This window comes from Salvelinus sp. IW2-2015, linkage group LG7 (genome assembly GCF_002910315.2).
Source record: "Salvelinus sp. IW2-2015 linkage group LG7, ASM291031v2, whole genome shotgun sequence".
Lineage (NCBI taxonomy): Eukaryota > Metazoa > Chordata > Actinopteri > Salmoniformes > Salmonidae > Salvelinus > Salvelinus sp. IW2-2015.
In genome coordinates this window covers 14,732,746-14,757,186 of record NC_036847.1, presented here as the reverse complement: position 1 = coordinate 14,757,186, position 24,441 = coordinate 14,732,746, and the positions used below count along the sequence as shown (strand labels likewise).

The window sequence follows — 24,441 nt, the reverse complement described above, 5'->3', positions numbered from 1 at the left end:
GAACTATTAAAACATTCCCAGACCAGAAACCGTGGATTGATGGCAGGCGAAACTGAAAGCGCGAACCACTGCTTTTAATCCAGGGCAAGGTGACCGGAAAACATGACCGAATACAAACAGTGAAGCTATTCCCTCCACAAGGCAATCAAACAAGCTAGGTCAGATAGAGACAAAGTAGAGTCGCAATTCAACGGCTCAGACACAAGAGGTATGTGGCAGGTCTGCAGTCAATCACGGATTACAAAAATAAACCAGCCCCATCGCGGACCAGGATGTCTTGCTCCCAGACAGACTAAAAACTTACATTACATTTACATTTAGCATTAGCAGACGCTCTTACCAGAGCACTACAGTAGAGTCATACTTTTATACATTTTACTACTGAGACAAGATTCTACGGCCAATCTGCGCCAACCCTCTCGGACACGCAATGCCATGTCGTCGCCCACGTCTCCCGTGCGCGTCACAGAGCTGGCGAACCAGCCAGTGCGCAACGCCAGAGACTCTGGTGCGCAGCTAGCACTGCGATGCAGTGCCTAGACCACTGCGCCCCCGGGAGATGGGAACTTCTTTGCTCGCTAACGTGTTAACCCTCGCAAGGCTGCAGGCCCAGACGGCATCCCCAGCTGCGTACTCAGAGCATATACGCAGACCGCTGCTGGTGTGTTACGGACATATTCAATCAATCCTTATCCCAGTCTGCTGTTCCCACATGCTTCAAGAAGGCCACCATTGTTCCTGTTCCCAAGAAAGCTAAGGTAACTGAGCTAAACGACTTCCGCCCCGTAGCACTCACGACACTACAGTGATAGGCTTGATTACCAACAATGACGAGACGGCCTACAGGGAGGAGGTGAGGGCCCTCGGAGTGTGGTGTCAGGAAAATAACCTCACGCTCAACGTAACAAAACAAAGGAGATGATCATAGACTTCAGGAAACAGCAGAGGGAGCACCCCCCTATCCACATCGACGGGACAAACTACCTGCCCTCCAGGACACCTACACCACCCGATGTCACAGGAGGCCATAAAGATCATCAAGGACAACAACCACCCGAGCCACTGCCTGTTCACCCCGTTATCTCAAAAGGCGAGGTCAGTACATGTGCATCAAAGCAGGGACAGAGCGACTGAAAAACAGCTTCTATCTCAAGGCTATCAGACTGTAAACAGCCACCACTAACATTGAGTGGCTGCTGCCAACATACTGACTCATCGCCAGCCACTTTAATAATGGAAAAATTGATGTAAAAAATGTATCACTAGCCACTTTAAAACAATGCCACTTAATATAATGTTTACATAGCCTACATTACTCATCCCGTGCTTCTACACGGTTTCTGTACAGCACTTTGAGATATCAGCTAATGTAAAAAGGGCTAAATAAATACATTTGATATACTGTACTCTATACCATCTACTGCATCTTGCCATCTTTATGTAATAAATGTATCACTAGCCACTTTAAACAATGCCACTTTTATATGTCTACATACCCTACATTACTCATCTCATATGTATTATCTGTACTCGATACCATCTACTGCATCTTGCCTATGCCGTTCTGTACCATCACTCATTCAATATATCTTTATGTACATATTCTTCATCCCTTTACACTTGTGTATATAAGGTAGTTGTGAAATTGTTAGGTTACTCGTTGGTTATTACTGCAGTCGGAACTAGAAGCACAAGCATTTCGCTACACTCGCATTAACATCTGCTAACCATGTGTATGTGACAAATAACATTTGATTTAAATATCAATGCCTTTCTTTAAAATCAATACACAAGTATATATTTTTTAAACCTGCATATTAGTTAATATTGCCTGCTAACATGAATTTCTTATAATTAGGGAAATTGTGTCACTTCTCTTGCGTTCCGTGCAAGCAGTCAGGGTATATTCAGCAGTTTGGGCCACCTGGCTCATTGCGAACTGTGTGAAGTCCATTTATTCCTAACATAGACATATTATGACACAACATTGAAGGTTGTACAATGTAACAGCAATATTTAGACTTAGGGATGCCACCCGTTAGATAAAATACGGAAAAGTTCCGTATTTCGCTGAAAGAATAAACGTTTTGTTTTCGAAATGATAGTTTCCGGATTCAACCATATTAATGACCAAAGGCTCGTATTTCTGTGTATTATTATGTTATAATTAAGTCTATGATTTGATATTTGATAGAGCAGTCTGACTGAGCGATGGTAGGCAGCAGCAGGATCGTACGCATTCATTCAAACAGCACTTTCGTGCGTTTTGCCAGCAGCTCTTCACAATGCTTCAAGCATTGAGCTGTTTATGACTTCAAGCCTATCAACTCCCGAGATTAGGCTGGTGTAACCGATGTGAATGGCTAGCTAGTTAGCGGGGTGCGCGCTAATAGCGTTTCAATAGGTGACGTCATCGCTCTGAGACTTGGAGTAGTTGATCCCCTTGCTCTGCAAGGGCCGCGGCTTTTTGTGGAGCGATGGGTAACGATGCTTCGAGGGTGGCTGCTGTCGATGTGTTCCTGGTTCAAGCCCAGGTAGGGGCGAGGAGAAGGACGGAAGCTATACTGTTACACTGGCAATACTAAAGTGCCTATAAGAACATCCAATAGTCAAAGGTATATGAAATACAAATGGTATAGAGAGAAATAGTCCTATAATTCCTATAATAACTACAACCTAAAACTTCTTACCTGGTAATATTGAAGACTCATGTTAAAAGGAACCACCAGCTTTCATGTGTTCTCATGTTCTAGTAAGGAACTTAAACATTAGCTTTTTTACATGGCACATATTGCACTTTTACTTTCTTCTCATTTTCATTATTTAACCAAATTGACATGTTTCATTATTATTTGAGGCTAAATTGATTTTATTGATGTATTATATTAAGTTAAATAAGTGTTCATTCAGTATTGTTGTAAATGTCATTATTACAAATAAATATATATATATTTTTAAATCAGCCGAGTAATTGGTATCGTGCTTTTTTGGTACTCCAATAAATCTAAATCATATCTCATAATTCAATTGACTTGTATTATTCCTTATCAATAACTTAATCTAATCAATGACTGATCTTATATGAACTGTAACTCAGTAAAAAAACTATATTGTTGCATTTATATTTTTGTTCTGTATATTTATCATTATCGCATCAATTCAGGTAACTTATTGCGATATGGATTCTTGTCCATATCGCCCAGCTCTCCCCACACACACACACACACACACACACACACACACACACACACACACACACACACACACACACACACACACACACACACACACACACACACACACACACACACAAGGCATCACATTTCATTGCTGCTGAGAGTCACAGCAACAGAGACACTTTGTCTGAAGCTGTGAGCCCTGCATGAGTCAGTCAGTGATGGTGGAATAACACAGACCTCTCACACAGACCTCCCTCTAATCAGGGCATACACACACACACACACACACACACACACACACACACACACACAACTGAGATTACCTTTCTCATGGAAAAATCAAACAAATTACATTTCCCAACATGTCAATCACAAACCATGAGTCACATACACTAATGTCCTGTCCATGCTGTCTTTCAACACAGGTTATGCTGCTCACATGTCATCAATTGTAATCTAATATAGCCTTATTTTCATAAAGGAAAAATAACAAGAGACTAAAACAGTCTGTCAGCTTAGTTGATAATGAGAGTTTGAGAGAAGCAGACAGTAGAGGGTCAGTGCCAGGACTGTTGGGGACAGAGTTGAGACTCCAGTGCAGACAATCAGTGCTGCTGTAATAGGCCTTTCCCGGACAGTCGCCAATCTATGCCCCAGCCAGTCTTCTGCCTACTGTATATGTCTCTCCTTCACCCTCCCGTTCAGCCCAGCACAATTCATAAGACTAAAGACATTAGCTAAGGATCACCAATCAATCACTTTCTGTCATGACCGACATACAGAGATAGAGAAATCTGGTTATTCCTACTGGGGGATAGATCATGGTGACTGATAACCCAATTTCTCAGACAGATTTCAACATCTACCCGAATGAAACCTTGCGGGCAGTTGCCATGGTGACCAATCATCAGGKACGAGAAGAGACTGTTGGTTATCCCCATTCCCCAACCACACAATTTAGGTTCTAAAGGACCTCTCTATTCATGGAAAAGGGAAATTAAGAAGAGGAACCGAAATGTTAAGACYGAACGGGGAAAAACTAGAGAGGAGAAAGAAGCAAAGACAATATATAGACAGAGGGCAATTAAAGTGCAGCAGGTGGTTGTGGCTCAGGGAACTGGACAGCCAGGCACTGCTGGAGTAATATGCCAGCCTAATCACAGGGCTGATGGCTCGGTCACACTGCCAGGGTGGGTTATTAACACCCGCAACCCACCAAATACGGTTAGATTTTGGCATTGGCTGGTAAGAAATTCTATTTCACCAGCCACATTGGCGGGTAAGAATTTCTATTTCACCAGCCACATTGGCGGGTGGTCACAATTTTCGGGAACATTATTTATTTTCGATCCAAAGCCCAAATGTAGAAGTTGGTTGAATTGAGCTGATAGATTACTAAACTGTGACTTTGTCCAAGTGTTTCTTGGCTAGTCACACGCTAGGTTGTTTTTCAATATTAGTTTGAGTTTGCTGCAAAAGTCCGCTAGTAGAACAGACATCACTGAGACACTGAGTGCAGTTAACACGATAATGGCCCGCCACTTGAAAAGGGACAGCTAATGACTCAAATATTTGTGGGTAAATTGTGCTTAACTGAGCATGGAACAGTCCAAAAACCTTTAATTCATTAAACTTTGTCATTTATTATAATTAAAACARTGAAATAATTGTAAACATCAACTTGCGTACTCCTTGAAAAAAATGTCAGCGTTAGAGCCCTGAACTAATAATAATAAATAAGCCGTATCACTCAGCATTTTGTTGTTCAGATGTAGAACTGTTTAACTTTTCACTAGTGACTGGTATATTTTTTCCCCATCTACCTGCCACAGTGGCTGGTGGACCAAAACGTTTAATTTCCCCACACAGCACACTGCRCTGCAGGCCTGGGCGGGAGACAGCCCAAAGGGAGGGAAAGAGTCAGAGTCGTGGGGTGGAGGGGCAGGAACACTGGCACTGCTAGTGGTCAATTATCTCCCTTCACTGGACCCAGTGTGCAGTCAGAGCCCATTTGAACTTCTCCTGGCCCACTGTCAGTCTGCATCTGTGCTTAAAATTAGAAACCGTACCAAACGGGCGCAGGGGACAGTATAGGTTTAAGTCTGAGCTCTGTCGGTCACTGGACCGGGTCCCCTAACCCTCACCTCCACTGAGCTTGCCCTGAAGGGTTCCACAACCATGCAAGGGAAATCCTGGCTAATGACCCAGTGCAAAATAAACAACAAAAACAACTCCATCACAGCAGGCTTTACTGGTTGATAATCTGTTCTAATCTGGTCTGAAATAGCAGCAATATTGACCTCTCAATGAACTTTATATTAGGATCCCCATTAGCGACAGTTATAAGGAGGCTATATACAAGGTTTACCGGTACCAAGTCCATGTGCAGGGGTACCAGGTAGTTGAGGTTATACATGACTAGACAATGAGGATAAATAAAAAGTAGAAGCAGCGTATGTGAAGAGTTTGAAAGTGCATCTAAGTGTGGCTTCAATATGCATGCGTGTGTGTGTTGGAGTGTCAGTGTGTGTACAGTGAGTGTGCATAGAGCCAATGCAAGCATGTCAGTGCAAAAAGGGGGTCAATGCAAATAGCCCAGGTAGCCATTTGATTAACTGTCCCGCAGTCTTATGGTTTGGGGGTAGAAGCTGTTCATGAGCCTTTTGGTCCCAGACTAGGCGCTCCGGTACCGCTTGCCATGCAGTAGCAGAGGGATCCGTCTATGACTTGGGTGGCTGGAGTCTGACAATTTATAGGGCTTTCCTCTGACACCACCTGGTATGGAAGTCCTGAATAGCAGGGTGCTCAGCCTCAGTGATGTACTCGGCCATACGCACTACCCTATGTAGCGAATTGCGGTTGGATGCCAAGCAGTTGCCATACCAAGTGGTGATGCAACCAGCCAAGATTCTCTCAATGGTGCAACTGTATAACTTTGAGGATGTGAGGGCCAAATCTTTTCAGCCTCCTGAGGGGGAAAAGGAGTTGTCGTGCCCTCTTCACGACTGTTGATGTGTTTGGACCATGATGGGTCTTTAGAGACGTGGACACCTAGGAACTTGAAGCTCGGCCCTCAGTTTCCTGTAGTCCTCGATCAGCTCCTTTGGCTTGCTGATGTTGAGTGAGAGGTTGTTGTCCTGTCACCACACTGCCATTGATCAGGCCTACCACTGTTGTGTCGTCGGCAAACTTAATGATGGTGTTGGGTCTTACTCACATCGGCTACAGAGAGCGTGATCACACAGTCGAACTGCTGGTGCTCTCATGTATGGTTCAGTGTTGCGTGCCTCAAAGCGAGCATAGAAGGCATTTAGCTTGTCGGGTAGGCTCGCGTCACTGGACAACTCGCGGCTTTGTAATCCGTGATCGTTATCAAGCCCTGCCACATTCGGCGAGCATCAACGCCTGTGTAGTTTTTATCTATGTTGATGCTTTGCTTGTTTTATAGTTCGTCAGAAGGTGTACCAGATTTTTTTTTATAAGCACCCGGATAAGTGTTCCGCTCCTTGAAAGTGTCAGTACTAGCCTTTAGCTCTGTGCAGATGTTGCCTGTGATCCATAGCTTCTGGCTAGGATATGTACGTACGGTCACTGTGGGGATGACGTTGTCGATGCACTAATTAATGAAGCTGGTGACTGATGTGGTAAACCCCTCAATGCCATTGGATGAATCCCGAGAACATATTCCAGTTTGTGCTAGTGAAACAGTCCTGTATATTAGCATCACTTAAAATGGCGCCGGAAGAAATGGCAGCAGTTTTACGGGCGCCCAACCAATTGTGCTATTATGTTTTTTTTCACTTTATTCGTAACTTATTTTGTACATAATGTTTCTGCAACCGTATCTTACGGCAAAAAAGAGCTTCTGGATATCAGGACAGCGATCACTCACCTCGGATTAGACTAAGATTTTTTCTACAACAAGGAGGACGCACAAGACATTCTCCAAACACCKCACAGGGCTGACATCCCCGTTATTTGCAAGAGGAAGTGGCGCAGGTACAGAGGACAAAGAGCTGGATGCCTTGTCAGGACCCGGAGAAGGTGAGTGGGAAAGCTGCCGTTACCGTCAATACTACTCGCCAACGTGCAATCATTGGACAATAAATTAGACAAGGTACGATCACGAATATCCTACCAACGGGACAAAACTGTAATATCCTATGTTTCACGGAATCGTGGCTGAATGACGACATGGATATTCAGCTAGCGGGATATACGCTGCACCGGCAAGATAGAACAGCACACTGCGGTAAGACGAGGGGGGCGGTCTGTGCATATTTGTAAACAACAGCTGGTGCACGAAATCTAAGGAAGTCTCTAGATTTTGCTCGCCTGAAGTAGAGTATATTGTGATAAATTGCAGGCCACACTACTTGCCTAGAGAGTTTTCAGCTATACATTTCATGGCTGTTTATTTACCACCACAGACAGATGCTGGCACTAAGACAACACTCAGTCAGCTGTATAAGGAAATAAGCAAACAGGAAACCATTCACCCAGAGGCGGCGCTCCTAGTGGCCGGAGACTTTAATGCAGGGAAACTGAAATCAGTTCTACCAAATTTCTATCAACATGTTAAATGTGCAACCAGAGCGAAAAAAAAAATCTAGATCACCTGTACTCCACACACAGAGACGCGTACAAAGCTCTCCCTCGCCCTCCATTTGGTAAATCCGACCACAACTCTATCCTCCTGATTCCTGCTTACAAGCAAAAATTAAAGCAGGAAGCACCAGTGACTCGGTCTATAAAAAAAGTGGTCAGATGAAGCACATGCTAAACTACAGGACTGTTTTGCTATCACAGACTGGAACATGTTCCGGGACTCTTCCGATGGCATTGAGGAGTACACCACATCAGTCACTGGCTTTATCAATAAGTGCATCGAGGACACCGTCCCTACAGTGACTGTACGTACATACCAACCAGAAGCCATGGATTACATGCAACAATTGCAATGAGCTAAAAGGGTAGAGCTGCCGTTTTCAACGAACCATCAAACAGGCAAAGCGTCAATACAGGGCTAAGATTGAATCATACTACACCGGTTCCGACGCTCGCCTTATGTGGCAGGGCTTGCAAACTATTACAGACTACAAAGGGAAGCACAGCCGCGAGCTGCTCAGTGACACAAGCCTACCAGACGAGCTAAATKATTTGTGCTCACTTCGAGGCAAGCAACACTGAGGCATGCATGAGAGCATCAGCTTTTCTGGACGACTGTGTGATTACGCTCTCCATAGCCAACGTGAGTAAGACCTTTAAACAGGTCAACATTCACAAGGCTACGGATTACCAGGATGTGTGCTACGGGCATGTGCTGACCAACTGGCAGGTGTCTTCACTGACATTTTCAACATGTCCCTGATTGAGTCTGTAATACCAACATGTTTCAAGCAGACCACCATAGTCCCTGTGCCCAAGAACACGAAGGCAACCTTCCTAAATGACTACAGACCCGTAGCACTCATGTCCGTAGCCATGAAGTGCTTTGAAAGGTTGGTAATGGCTCACATCAACACCATTATCCCAAAAACCCTAGACCCAGTCCAATTTGCATACCGCCCAAACAGATCCACAGATGATGCAATCTCTATTGCACTCCACACTGCCCTTTCACACCTGGACAAAAATGAACACCTATGTGAGAATGCTATTCATTGACTACAGCTCAGCGTTCAACATCATAGTACCCTCAAAGCTCATCACTAAGCTAAGGATCCTGGGACTAAACACCTCCCTCTGCAACTGGATCCTGGACTTCCTGACAGGCCGCTCCCAGGTGGTGAGGATAGGTAGCAACACATCTGCCACGCTGATGCTCCKCAGGGTTGCGTGCTCAGTCCCCTCCTGTACTCCCTGTTCACCCACGACTGCATGGCCAGGCACGACTCCAACACCATCATTAAGTTTGCAGACGACACAACAGTGGTAGACCTGATCACCGACGAGACAGACTATAGGGAAGAGGTCAGAGACTTGGCCGGGTGGTGCCAGAATAACAACCTATCCCTCAACGTAACCAAGACTAAGGAGATGATTGTGGACTACAGGAAAAGGAGGACCGAGCACGCCCCCATTCTCATCGACGGGGGCTGTAGTGGAGCAGGTTGAGAGCTTCAAGTTCCTTGGTGTCCACATCAACAACAAACTAGAATGGTCCAAACACACCAAGACAGTCGTGGAGGGCACGACAAAGCCTATTCCCCCTCGGGAAACTAAAAATATTTGGCATGGGTCCTCAGATCCTCAAAAGGTTCTACAGCTGCAACATCGAGGCATGAGGACTGCAGATGTGGCCAGGGCAATAAATTGCAATGTCCGTACTGTGAGACAGCACTACAGGGAGACAGGACATACAGCTGATCGTCCTCGCAGTGGCAGACCACGTGTAACACCTGCCCAGGATCGGTACATCAACTGCCCGAATTACACCAGGAACGCACAATCCCTCCATCAGTGCTCAGACTGTCRGCAATAGGCTAAGAGAGGCTGGACTGAGGGCTTGTAGGCCTGTTYTAAGGCAGGTCCTCACCAGACATCACCGGCAACAACGTCACCTATGTMCACAAACCCACCGTCGCTGGACCAGACAAGACTGGCAAAAAGTGCTCTTCACTGACGAGTCGCGGTTTTGTCTCACCAGGGGTGATGGTCGGATTTGCATTWATCGTTGAATGAGCATTTCACAGAGGCCTGTACTCTTGAGCGGGATCGATTGGAGGTGGAGGGTCCGTCATGGTCTGGGGCGGTGTGTCACAGCATCATCGGACTGAGCTTGTTGTCATTGCAGGCAATCTCAACGCTGTGCGTTACAGGGAAGACATCCTCCTCCCTCATGTGGTACCCTTCCTGCAAGCTCATCCTGACATGACCCTCCAGCATGACAATACCACCAGCCATACTGCTCGTTTTGTGCGTGATTTCCTATAAGACAGGAATGTCAGCGTTCTGCCATGGCCAGCGAAGAGCCCGGATCTCAATTCCATTGAACACGCCTGGGACCTGTTGGATCGGAGGGTGAGGGCTAGGTCCATTCCCCCCAGAAATGTCCGGGAACTTGCAGGTGGCTTAGTGGAATAGTGGGGTAACATCTCACTGCAAGAACTGGCAAATCTGGTGCAGTCCATGAGGAGATGCACTGCAGTAGTTAATGCAGCTGGTGGCCACACCAGATACTGACTGTTACTTTTGATTTTGACCCACCCTCTTTGTTCAGGGACACATTATTACATTTCTGTTTGTCACATGTCTGTGGAACTTGTTCAGTTTATGTCTCAGTTGTTTAATCTTGTTATGTTCATACAAATATTTACACGTTAAGTTTGCTGAAAATAAACGCAATTGACAGTGAGAGGACATTTCTTTTTTTGCTGAGTTTAGATAACACCAGACACAAAACAAAAAGGGAAACATAAGTATCTTTGAATAGATGAAGTGTAAACTTTTAATTATACTTGCTGACACCCTACATCCAAATGTTGGCACCAGTAGAGTAGCAAACTAGCTATGTAAACCACACCCCTCTGCAAACACAGGAGTAACAGGAGTTACTTATTTAAATTAGGTAAGAGAATACCATGTTATCATTGGTGTATTCAAATTATTAAAGGTGACATCACCCTATCCCTTTAATAATGAGTGTTTGACATGGGGACGGGACATGCAACTTTATGATCAAACTTTATCAAATGTAGAAGCTAGTCATTTTTCATACTTCCGTCATCATACATTGATCTGGTTTCATCCAAATAATCAACATATTTCACCGAAAACATGATTTTGACTATTCATGACCTAATAAAAGGTTGGATGACTAACTGGTGCAACCAGCCCCTGCTGCCCACACACTCACAAAAAAAACACCACACACAGTTCTGAACATTGTATAGCCTATCAATTAAATAGGACATGCGTTGATAAAAAATTAAGAGAGTCACTAATCCACGACAACGGCAGTGTAGGGTGGCACAGTGAGACAGTTCAGAATACATTTCCAGCAGGCTGGGCATTTGTCAGACCAGTCCGACTGTTCCATTGCGCTTTTGGGATAGCCATTGGCACATTTTGCCAACAGAAGGGAATAAAGACGTGCTGCCTATAGCTAGTCTAGCTGGCAGTCCATCTAGCCTTCACTGTGTGACTGGCGACACATGAAAGCACCACCTCCAAATCKTTACCTCCTATTGGAGATAATATGTACATATTCCCTGTTCTAAGCTTGGGCACCTCCTGAGTTAATTGAATTGCTTCAATTCAAACCAACTGGAATTCACTCTCATTCAACAGCTGAAGAGGGAAATGGCATTGCCTTATGTRAGGTGGCGGAAACGTTGCACTGTCTGGCGTAAGACAATAGGGAAATGGGGCATCGCTGATGGCAGTTTGCTAAGAAATTACAAATGCATWGGGAATCTTTCACATAATGTCACCTCATATGTATGATGCCCCTGTTGCTGATTGTATAGGTCAGATAACACTTTACTAACCCATGTGTTACTATCATCATGCAGAGGAAATCTTGTCAGTGATTGATGATGGGGCTGCTGGCTGGCATCAGTGTGGAGACTTAGCTGTGCTCTCGTGTCTGGTTCGGTTCAAGCAATCATTAGACAGTTCAGAAAGACTAAGGGCAAGAGACTCAACTTGTCTATTAAGAGAACAAACAGACAGGCCTGAGTCAATAACGTGACGTGTCAATGTGTCCCCKAAAAATATTTTCCCAAAATCAACAACGAATAAATACAAAATGTTYTGTCACTACCCTTTCTCTTTTGAGTCCTAAAAACGTTCATGGTGAAATGTGAAAAAACCCTGTCACTTTGGTGCTCTAAAGTTAGAGAAAGTCATTCGGAGTGAGTCGTTTGAGAGGRAGCCTGACTGCTGCTCCCTCCCTCATACTGACCATCAGTCAGAATGACTGACAAATTATTATGCTCACTCAGCTGCACCTCACAAATTATCTATTACCAGTGTGATCATATACCTACAATTARTAAAGATGCTCTGAAGAACAACATTGATAGGGCAATTCAAGCATAGCCAATATGCAGCGATAATGTATTGGACCAAAAGCCTACTGCACAAACCTCATTGCTACAGATCTGTTTTTAATTGGTTAATGTTGCATAGGCTTACGTTTAAGTCATGTTTAAAAAATTAAAACATCGGAGTGGTAGATCTCAGCTTGCATTTTGACTCGAAAGTGATCTTGATTCAGAAAAGTTGTGACCACTGGTCTAAATGTTAATAAAAAATCTTAAATAATAAAACATTCTGGCATGATATTGTCAGAGTCTATTCCACTATACTGTTATATGGGTAAGACATTTTATGCAGKAAGGTTTTAAATACTTCAACTACTTTTGTCCGGAAAAATGACTCGTGATTATCATCTGGTGCAACAGGCATCACGTCACCAGAGGGAAATCATCCTTATACGCCACGATGTCGGACTCCCTGAAACACTTTCAAATGTATGCCAAACAAACACCATTGATTGCAAAGTTAAAGCCATACAACTATATGCAAAAACATTTACACTGAAAATTAGACAAAACATAATTTACTCGAAGAACAGTGCAGATGCAAAAGGTTGGTAAAATGATGGTAAATTCTCCATCAGTTTATGTGATCAAGTTCTGAAAACGCTTAAATATTTACTCTGAATCAAAATTCAAAAGATGTCTGCAGAAAGAATGGGGTGTCAGCTATGATACCTTGAGTTTGAAGACATCTATTTTGAAAATTGAACTACAGTATTTTATTTAACCTTTGACAGACCAACAGTAAATGAAGTGGATTAACACCAGGTAACGAGATGATGGCATGGGTCCCTAATCTGTAACACACATAAATGCATAATTATGAATGTCATCCTCTTCATGCTGATGTATCCTGAATAGGTACATAAAAGGAAGAAAAATGCAGCATCTTCCTTTGAATTTTGGGGTATTATTCTACCCCTGGCAATTATTGTATTTTGCCCCGCAAACAAGACCAAAATTATTGATCCGGACGAAATCTGAACCAATCGTAGACTTCTGTTTGTTTTACATGTTTGGAGAGCACAGTACAGAAAAGTAGAAAATAGTGCAGTACAATACAGCAGAGTACTCTACTATAGTGTGCTCTACAGTACTGTACTTTTCCTTATTTTATTAGGTATTAAGGGATCATTGTTAAACATCACCACCCTACCCCTCTATACAGTGTGTGTTTGAGTATGAAAGAAGAGCGAGGGGGTGTCCCTAAAGAAATTACACCATCTTACCCATGTAACAGAATAGGCATTAGTCGCAACCAGCCATGATCATTCAGTACAACCAGTGTTTTTAAAAATGGCATTATTGTATTGCCTCAAATGAAGAGAGAAACTCAGACTAAGAGAAATGTAATTTTACAAAATGTATTTAATGATTTTTATTTCCGTAACAGAGGTTTTAGTTGACAAGGGGTCGTCCAGTGAAAAAGTATTTTTTAAATTATACTGGACCTGGAAATTTGAGACCATGTACACAGTGTACAAAACATTATGAACACCTGCTCTTTCCATGACAGACTGACCAGGTGAAAGCTATGATCCCTTATGTCACTTGCTAAAACCAGTGTAGATGAAGGGGAGGAGACAGGTTAAACAATGATTTTTAAGCCTTGAGACATGGATTGTGTGTGTGCGGTGCGCCCTTCAGAGGGTGAATGCGCAAGACAAAAGATTTAACTGCCTTTGAAAGGGGTATGGTAGTTAGTGGCAGGCGCACCGGTTTGTGTCAAGAACTGCAACACTACTGGGTTTTTCACAACAGTTTCCTGTGTGCATCAATAAATGGTCCACCACCTAAAAGACATCCAGCCAACTTGGCAAGTGTGGGAATCATTGGCATCAACATGTGCCAGCATCTGAGGGCAAAAGGGGGGGGGGGTGGAACTCAATATTAGGAAGATGTTCTTAATGTTTTGTACACTCATTGTACATACACTACTAAAAGTATGTGGACACCTGCTCGTTGAACATCCCATCCAAAATCACAGGCATTAATATGGAGTTGGTCCCGCCTTTGCTGCTATAACAGCCTACACTATTCTGGTAAGGCTTTCCACTAGATGTTGGAATATTGCTGTGGGGACTTGCTTTCATTCAGGCACAAGATCATTGGTGAGGTCAAGTTCTTCCACACAGATCTCGATAAATCATTTCTGTATGGACCTCACTTTGTGCACAGGGGCATGGTCATGCTGAAACAGGAAAAGGCCTTCCCCAAACTGTTGCCACAAAGTTGGAAGCACAGAATTGTCTAGAATGTCAACATATCCTGTAGCATTAAGATTTCCCTTCACTGGAACTAAGGGGCCTTGCACGAACCATGATAAACAGTCCCATACCATTATTCCTCCTCCACCAAACTTCGCAGTTGACATTTTGCATTGGGGCAGTTAAACCCAGATTGTTCGTTGGACTGCCAGATGGTGAAGTGTGATTCATCACTCAACAGAAAGCGTTTCCTCTGCTCCAGAGTCCAATGGCGACGCGCTTTACACCACTCCAGKCAACACTTAGCATTGCGAATGGTGATCTTAGGCTTGTGCGTCTGCTCGGCCACGGAAGCTCCCGACAAAACAGTTCTTGTGCCGACGTTGCTTCCAGAGGCAGTTTGGAACTCGGTAGCGAGTGTTGCAACCGAGGACAGACACTTATGCGCTTCAGCACTCAATGTTCTGTGAGCTTGTGTGGCCTACCACTTCACGGGTGAGCCATTGTTGCACCTTGATGTTTCCACTTCACAATACCAGCACTTAGTTGACCCAGGCAGCTCCAGCAGGGCAGGAATTTGATGAACTGACTTGTTGGAAAGGTGGCATCCTATGACAGTGCTACATTGAAAGTCACTGAGCTCTTCAGTGACTGAAACAGCCAAATCCACTAATTTGAAGGGGTGTCCATATACTCGTGTGTTTGTTTTCATTACACTTTTTTTTTTACTATTATTTTCTTTAAATAATGCTCCGAAAAAGTCATTAGGCGCAACCATGAATGTTATTTTAGGAGGTAAATATATATTTTACACTTTACAAAAATGTATTGCAACAAACCCCAAAAGTGCATAGGTAACACTCAAGGGAACATAAGTGTTTCAAAATGAATATATATTTTTTAATTGTGTCACTTTTGAAAAGCTTATTAGTCTGACCTGCCTACTCTTTTACCCGTGCCCTGTATTTCACTGACTAAAGTGACTATATACCTCCATGAGAATTATGACACCACTGAGTCATTCATTCACACCATGTTTAACAGTCGAATGCTTCTCACTTCATGTCAAAACCTGCTTTGGCCACATTTTAGCCTAGATAATAATGAGACCTTACAGACTGTCAAAACTGATTTCACAGACATCTGATTTTGTCCGAAAATACATGTGACAGGTCCTTCTTGGCTTGAAGAGAAACATTGGGCATATACACAGACTACAAACAAACCAGTGTGTGAAATAGCTCGGCGACTGCCGTTAGTGTTGAGGTGTTCCGTCTGTCAACCATGGCTGCTTAAGTAAATGGACCCAGTGTATGGGCTGATGGCCACGTTACTTTATTAAAGATGTATGGAGGCCAGGGGGGAGATGACGAAGACAGAGGCTCTCCAGGCTAACTTAAACAAGTCTCAGCTGTGTGTGTGGGTGGTTACCATTAGCATCGCACAAAGGGAAGAGACTAACATTCAACCACTTTGTCATGGAGTTKATTTCAAAAGAATAGCTGTCATTCCACAGATACAGCAAGATCAAAATAAAATTCAGTAGAAGGGCTGGATTTTGGATAGTCTTTTTTTWATTTWTTTTTTATAACTTGAAGCCACACTATCAGTATTCCATACAATATTTAACAGCCCCTCTGCAGAAGTGCAGGCCAGAGTATGGCTTCACTCCAGCAAGCTCACCAGCTCCATCCCTTTAACACACAAGTCACACTCAACAGCAGGGCTTCTTTATTCCAGTGCAGCCCCTTCAACTGGTGCCCCTCTCCCCTTCACCTGGGTCAGATGTGCTGGCCAAGCAGCAGCCACGAGAGTGAAGCTCAAGGTCGAGCTCAGGTTTCACTTTGCCTCCGGCTCCCTGGTGACAGCCCGGGTCATGTTCTCAGAGCAGGGCACAGGAGAGGATCCACCTGTGGAGAGCTGCCAGGCACCTGTGTGTGCTACTGCCACCGGGGAAAATAATAGTCAGCTCCCGAGTGGCGCAGTGGTCTAAGGCAATGCATCTCGGTGCTAGCGGCGTCACTACAGACACCCTGGTTCGAATCCAGGCTGTATCTCAACCGGCCGTGATTGGGAGTCCCATAGGGCMGCGCACAATTGGCCCAGCGTCGTCCAGGTTTGGCCATCATTGTAAATAAGAATTTGTTCTTAACTGACTTGCTTAGTTAAATAAAAAATASAAATTTTAAGAATGAGAGGAGGCATCTCTACAAGTAGTATCTGTATGAGTGCCAGGCCAGCCAGGATGCAAGTAGCATACGGGTGGCAGGCTGAGCACTGCAAAGCGACTCATCTCCATTAATATCTAAGGTTGGTATTCAAGACACAAAGGTGCGGATCAGGGTTCCAGTTATGTCTGTTCAATCAAACCCTCCACACTATGAGCTGTGGAAAGTGTTAGTGGATTTTGAAGAAACTTGGATATCTACTTCAAAAGGTTGGCAAAATAGAGACACTGGATTTGTTAGGATAATAGTTAATTCCTGGCATTAAGGTAAGGAGAGGTAGACTAGCTAGGGCACTGACACCAAGCAGCCAGGACAGGCCACAGGGGATGTACAAGGCTATGTAAAACGCCAAGCAAAACAGAATATTCATTATGAGCCGCTGGGTAATGTGTAAATGTTAGCTCCTTCCTTTGCGTTGCTTTGTATTCCCCACCCCTCTCTCTGATTAACTGGGCTTACTGATTGATACACAGCCCAAGGACCTTTTTCTCCAGTGKAAAACTCTGACAAGTTTGCCATTTGGCGAGGGAAAAAAATCTAACTATAGAAATCAAATTACTGTGCTCAGTGTAGATTACATGTGAATTTATTTTGAGCTTTTCAGTTACTGTCAGGAAGCAGCCAGTGTTTCCTTTATTCTGCAAGACAAACACTGAGCAAAACAGTCTTGTTTGGGTAGTCTAATTGGTAAGTGCCACAGCACAGCTCCATACCTGGCACCTGTCTGCAGTGCCTTTACTGGTAGATCCGCTTCCTGTGGCTTTAGATCCTTAGCAGGCTGCTGGGGGGCAATTTGATACGTCTGATTGTATGACAATCTCTGACACTGGGGAGTTAGCCTAAAGGGGAAGAGGAGATTCTCAGTCGGCCCAATAGAGCMGGAATATCAGGCTACTGATGTGACAGGCTGGGCTACCTCCCCACAAGCAGCGTCCTTTCCCAAGGCCCAACAGCTGGAGCTCAGGACAACACAGGGGAATGACACACCGATTGTCAACCTCCACTGTGTGTCAAACAATTCCACCAGGTCAAAGTGTAATATTGAGGTTGATGCTGCCATTACTGTAGGCTTAAGTTTGCTACAAGCTTTCCTCAGTTGAACYACTCACATGGGCACTTTTGTCCACATCGTCGTTGCGTTCCACCCAGAGGAAGTCCGCCTTGTCTAGTGTATATCKATTAGGGTGCTTGGGGAACCAGACTAGCTTACCAAGCAAGAAGGCACTCTGCAGCTAGTGACGACATTCAAACTTCCAGATCCGGTGGTTATGCCTTTTTGTTTACAAATGCTAGCTAGCTAGATGTCTCTCTAGTCTGGTGTTCTATGCTTCAACACTACTTTTTTAGCCTAGGAAACATGTCTATATGAATTGCAACAGCAAGAGCTTGAACTGTTCTTACTACTCGACAGAGAAAATGGAAGGTTCGTCCACTGAACACTTCAAGAGGAGATGGAGGAAACATATCTCCGTTAAACACCAGCACTGGGCTCCCCCCTCATTCACACCAGCTTGATTTTACTGTGTGAGGGGCAAGGTTTTCATATAGTTTGCAGGCCAATAGCACACTAACAGTCCTCAATACATTTTCTGACTTCCATCTTGTGTCAACAGCTTTACAATTTATGACATATACAGCGTCTTTGGAAAGTATTCAGACGCCTTGACTTACAACCTTATTCTAAAATGGATTAAACAGTCCCCCCCTCTCAATCTACACACAATACCCTATAAATMACCAAAATAAACAGGTTTAGAAATGTTATTACAAATAAACWGAAAAATTACATTTACATAAGTATTCAGACCTTTGACTCAGTACTTTGTTGAAGCACCTTTGGCAGCGATTACAGCAGAATCTTCTTCTGTATGATGCTACAAGCTTGGCACACCTGTATTTGGGGAGTTTCTCCCATTCTTCTCTGCAGAACCTCTCAAGCTCTGTCAGGCTGGATGGGGAGTGTTGCTGCACAGCTATTTTCAGGTCTCTCCAGAGATGTTCGATCTGGTTCAAGTCCAGGCTCTGGCTGGGCCACTCAAGGACATTCAGAGACTTGTCCCAAAGCCACTAATGAGTTATCTTGGCTCTGTTCTTAGGGTCGTTGTCCTGTTGGAAGGTGAACCTTCGCTCKAGTCCCTGCCGCTGAAAGACATCCCCACAGCATGATGCCGCAACCACAACGCTTCACCGTAGGGATGGTGCCAGGTTTCCTCCAGACGTGACGCGTGGCATTCGGGCCAAAGAGTTAAAACTTGGTTTAATCAGACCAGAGAATCTTGTTTCTCATGGTCTGAGTCCTTTAGGTGCATTTTGGCAAACTCCAAGCGTGCTAACATGTGCCTTTTAATGAGGAGTAGCTTCTGCCTGTCCAATCTACCATCAAGGCCCGATTGGTGGAGTGCTGCAGAGATGGTTGTCCTTCTGCAAGGTTCTCCCATCTCCAGAGGAACTCTTGAYCCATGTCAGTGACCATTGGGGTCTTGGTCACCTCCCTGACCAAGGCCCTTCTCCATAACACAAGGTGGTACATTTTCATGTGTAGTGGCCTTTCAATGGAGACCTTCCTGTGGGTGAGAATGAGTGTCCAGCTTCAGACAATAAGGACAGAAACCCAAGACATTGGCCTCATCTAGCTCATGTAGAAAGCAGTACACATTTACAGAGTGACTGATTCAGAACAGTAGTAGTTTTAGTACAAATAACCAGATTGTAAATAACTATCTAAAAAGGTCTGCAAATGTCTCACAAGAAGAAATCCCAAAAAAGGAAAACACACTGTCCCTGACAAATGTGAGACATTGATCAGGAGGAATAGACACCAGCCATGGTACCATGATGTCATAGACTGCCTTTGCTGGACACTGCTGCTGTTCTGCAACTCCTGCTGCTGTAACTCTTCCACCCTCTGCATAACGTCCGTGTCCAAAGGATCCTCAGCTGTCTTCCTCTTCCAGCCACTGGAGCTGGGTCAGAGGTTGATTGACATGAACCAGGCCGGGGAGATGATGAACCAAGGGGCGATTAACCACCTTTAGATGAGCTGCAAAAAGCACCACCCACCTCAAAGCAGATGGTGAATATATTAGAATACGTCGCAATAACTCTTATACATCTCCATGGGTCCCTTAGAGTTAAAATGATTAATCAAAGGAACAGAGTCCATAAACATCTCAAACTAATTAATACATGCACACACCCCATTGTCTGTTTTCAGATGTTTGAACTAGCCCTGCTAATCATGTTGATAACACAGGCACTAAATATTTCCCACTCACAATTTCTCCCACACAGAAAAGAGCCAACATGTACTAACTAGGTCTTCTAAACTTAAGATCACAAACACAGTACAAAAGTACTCAGCTGCATGACAAGAGTACATATCGTATCTGGCATATGGGTGTCTGACGAGGTTTCAAAGATACACGAAGCCAATCCAGTTGTCGGACAATGGGCAGGACTCACACCGGCGGCAGCCCTACTCCACGTCTCCTTCACCCTTTTCAGATTGCGAACAGACTGGTCCCAAATCTTTCTCCATGTTTCTTTGATATCAGTATCAGTGTTCAAATTGTGATATCTCCGTCCAGCGGTTGTCTTTTGCGTGCTTGTCTGAATACAACCGCATCAAAGGGTGGTATTGGAGRTCGGATTGTCTCATCAGCTTGCACAGACGCTCCTTGAAACTGGACAGACATAATTGCTCGTAGCAAATCTCAAACTAAAATCACACAAAAAGGAAGCTTGCAAGTAGAATAGTAAGGAGTAGCACGACCTACATTGATTGCGTTTTCATACCAGAAGGGATATTGAAACAGATGTGATGTAGACACAGGGGCGGGACTTTGTTGCAAAACTCACTCAATACTGCCCCGGAAGGTATCCCAGTGGTTAGAGCGTTGGGCCAATAACCGGAAGGTTGATGGATCGAATCCCCTAGCTGACAAGTAAAAAATCTGTAGTTCTGCCCCTGAGCAAGGCACTGTTCCCCGGGCACCAAAGACGTGGATGTAGATTAAGGCAGCCACCTGCACCTCTCTGATCCAGATTAAAATGTGGAAGAGACATTTCAGTTGAAGGCATTCAGTTGTCCAACTGACTAGGTCTTTCCCTTGCCCAGTCTTCTCAAGGAATAATAAGTCAGCTCTCATATTCCAGGTTAAAAAGAAGAACGTTTTTGTGACGAAAAGCTACATCGCAACACTGTACTGTGCTCTGTAGGGTCCATTTCTGAAGGGTACAAGATCAGCCTTTAATCACAATTCTTACAATTACAGCTATCAACCAGCCCCAGCAGTTAACAGAAAAAGATATATAAAAAATAAACCACATGAACAACATTATGTAATCTAGACCAGAGGATAACATTTTCACTATTGTTTACATACAGTAGTCCTGCCTTCTTCCCCCACCCCACCAGCTCAGAGCAGAGCTTGGCAAAGACCTCCCCAAGGACAGCAACATAAATAGAATCAAGGATGGAGGTGGTAAGAAGGGCAGCCAATGGAATGGAAAGAGACCATGCAACAGCTTCTGCATGGCCAGGGWGCAGGTGAAAGGATGGGCAGAGTAAAGAGAGGCCGGGTTTATAAAATAAACAAACATTACACATACTGAAGGATTAGTGGACATATGTGGTAGCAGCAGCAGAGATTTGGACTGGGATTTGGACCCAGTCCAAATCCCCACTCAGATTTCCTACACCAGAGAACCTCAACGACTAACACACAAAATCAGAAACCTGGAAAATTCAGAGCAAGTACAGTAGAAGGTTTTGCTCGTTTCTGTAGCACTGAGGAGGGAGGGGGCATCATCGCTTGCCATTGCCAACATAACTCCCACCTGTTCTGGGTAGAGCGTAAGTAAGGGCCCAGACACACCAATAGCGTTTGCTGGCCGATAGCATTTAGCACCTCTGAACGTAATTTGCGAACTGAGTGCCGATTGTACATGTAGAATCACAAAACAATGTGTCAGTCAGACGTCTCCAGCTGGTGGTCCCTAAAACAGCGCGCTGAGCGATTGGCAGATGAACGCTATATCCACATTCAGTGCGAGATGCGCGAGCGAGCATTAACAGTTCCAAAGACTATAGCATTACCCAAGTAAACAAGGGTATATTTTAAAACTACAACAAAACAAGAAACAGTCCCTGTGTGTCTGTACACCTCATCAAGGGCAATTGTTTGTAGAGTTACTGTAGGGTAAGTAGCAGAGGCCATCTGGACTTCTAAACAGCTGTCACTAATCGCATTGACTTTGCTGGCATTTGTTTGTGTTTTTTGATCTCCATTTCTCTTGGTTAGCAGCACGAATACACAATCCAAGGGACACATTAACTGGGGGATCAAATGCCATTGCTACATGTAAATACCAAAATAAAGGAAACACAAACATAGTGTCTTAATAGGGCATTGGGCCACCAGAACAGCTTCAATACACCTTGGCATAGACTTTACAAGTGTCTTGGAACTCTATTGGAGAGATGCGACAACATTCTTCCACGAGAAAAACCATCATGTGTTAATGACACACACACTATAAACCCACTATGGTCATTTGAGACCCTTCTTTCAAAGTCACTAAGATCTCTTCTAGCCATGGTAGCCGGGCATATTTATACATTTAAATCATTTAGCAGACACTTATCCAGAGCAACTTGCAGTAGTGAGTGCAAACATTTTCATAAAATGTTATGTACATGACCATAAGCATGATGGGATCTTGATTGCTTAATTACCTCAGCAACCACACCTGTGTGAAAGCATCTGCTTTCAATATACTATGTATCCCTCATTTACTCAAGCATTTCCTTTATTTTGGCAGTTAACGTTACTTATTAAAGGGCATCATTGTTCTTCTGCAAAGGGCTTGCTCTAACTAACCAGACAGTGACAGTCCACCTCCCCATATGACTTGCTCGGTGTTCTGAATGTCATGAAAGGAAATAGTGTTAACCTATCACCCTATAGATAAATACACAACCAAGATAGGCCTAGTTATAGGGAAATGGCTAATGTCAGGGTTGTACTGTCGCCTAGTTAGCATCTCAAGTCCAATAGCTAGCTAGAAAAGCTCCAAAAACATGCTCTTCCAACCAGCCTCTGCTGTGCTGGTCTACCGCTAGCTAGCTATTTATAGTCCGTTAACGACTGAACGTTAGTAGCAAGACAACTAAAACACCATGTGTGAAAATTACAGTAAATTAATGAGATCGACAAAAACGTTAGGTTTCATAACTAGATAGTTAGCCAGCCACCAACAACCAGTGCAACAACCAGCTAGTTAACACATACTGTAGCTGCTAGCTAACTGGCTTGAGAACGCACTTCACCAAACCTTTGGCTAACAAAATCAGCTAGCTAACGTTATAGCTACTGCCACACAAATGTAACATTAGGAAACACTTTTTAGGGGGCTACATTATATCCAATAATTGACCTTTTGCGCCATGTTACTCACCCGTTGACTTTTGATAAAACCGTGGAAATAGCAGGGTCTGCCTGGCTGTCTCGTAGTGCTCTGAATCACTCGATTCCAATGTGCCAACTGAAAACACTACTCTGACATACATTCAAGGCGGACCTTTTCAATGCGGAAAGGGGGGGCAGCAGCTCCCATGATTTTCCATTCACCACCCCTGGAGCATGACCAGAACGAGTGGTAGGAGCTATATTATGACTTCTCTCAGCAGTCTAAATCTGTCCTGTACAATGTTTTTAAATTGAATACCTGTATTATGACTTAGTTAATTTCCCTAGTCTGATTCTGGGCATTGTAAGATCATTTGCATAAAATACATGACCAAAAGTATGTAGACACCTGCTTGTCAAACAGCTCATTCCAAAATCATGGGCATTAATATGGCGTTGATCCCCTTTTGCTGCTATAACAGCCTCCACTATTCTGGGAAGGCTTTCCACTACATGTTGGAACATTGCTGCGGGGACTTGCTTTCATTCAGCCACAAGAGCATTCGTGATGTTGGGCAATTAGACTTGGCTCACAGTCGCCATTCCAATTCATCCCAAAAGGTGTTCGATGGGTTTGAGGTCAGGGCCCTGTGCAGGCCAGTCAAGTTGTTCCACTCGACAAACCATTTCTGTATAAACCTCGCTTCGTACACAGAGGCATTGTCATGCTGAACCAGGAAAAAGCCTTAGCCAAACTGTTGCCAAAGTTGGAAGCACAGAATCATCTAGAATGTCATAGTATGCTGTAGCATTAAGATTTCCCTTCACTGAAACTTAGGGGCCCAAACCATGAAAAACAGCCCCAGACTATTATTCCTCCTCCAAACTTTACAGTTGGCACTATGCATTGGGGCAGGTAGCATTCTCCTGGCATCCGCCAAAGCCAGATGGTGAAACGTGATTCATCATTACAGAGAACACCGTTTTCACTGGTCCAGAGTCCAATGGCGGTGAGCTTTACACCACTTCAGCTGATGCTTGGCATTGCACATGGTGATCTTAGGCTTGTGTGCGGCTACAATTGAACCAAAGAGCTCTAGCAGGGCAGAAATTTGACATACTCACTTGTTGGAAAGGTGGCATCCTATGACAGTGTCACGTTGAAAGTCACTGAGCTCTTCAGCAAGGCCATTCTACTGCCAATGTTTATCTACGGAGATTGCATGGCTGTGTGTTCGATTTAATACACCAACGGGTGTGGCTGAAATTGCCAAATCCACGAATTTGAAGGAGGGTGTCCTCATACTTTTGTATATAGTGTATTAGTCTGATTCATTCACCACCATATTTCAAGAGTAACAACATACAGA

General features: G+C 44.1%; 1 protein-coding gene across 8 annotated transcripts in view; it reads right to left on the bottom strand.

Annotated features, from left to right (window-relative positions):
* The window catches only part of ndrg3b (ndrg family member 3b), a 68,406-nt gene extending 45,156 nt beyond the window's left edge, over positions 1 to 23,250 (bottom strand). For 2 of the 8 annotated variants that reach the window (XM_070444460.1, XM_070444461.1), the window contains exon 1: positions 23,121 to 23,250. The gene's annotated coding sequence lies outside the window, so the exon portion shown is untranslated. The remainder of the gene's footprint in view (positions 1 to 23,120) is intronic. The other 6 variants (XM_023991095.1, XM_023991096.1, XM_070444465.1 and 3 more) reach the window with 4 other exon arrangements.
* Positions 23,251 to 24,441: the final 1,191 nt, after the last annotated feature.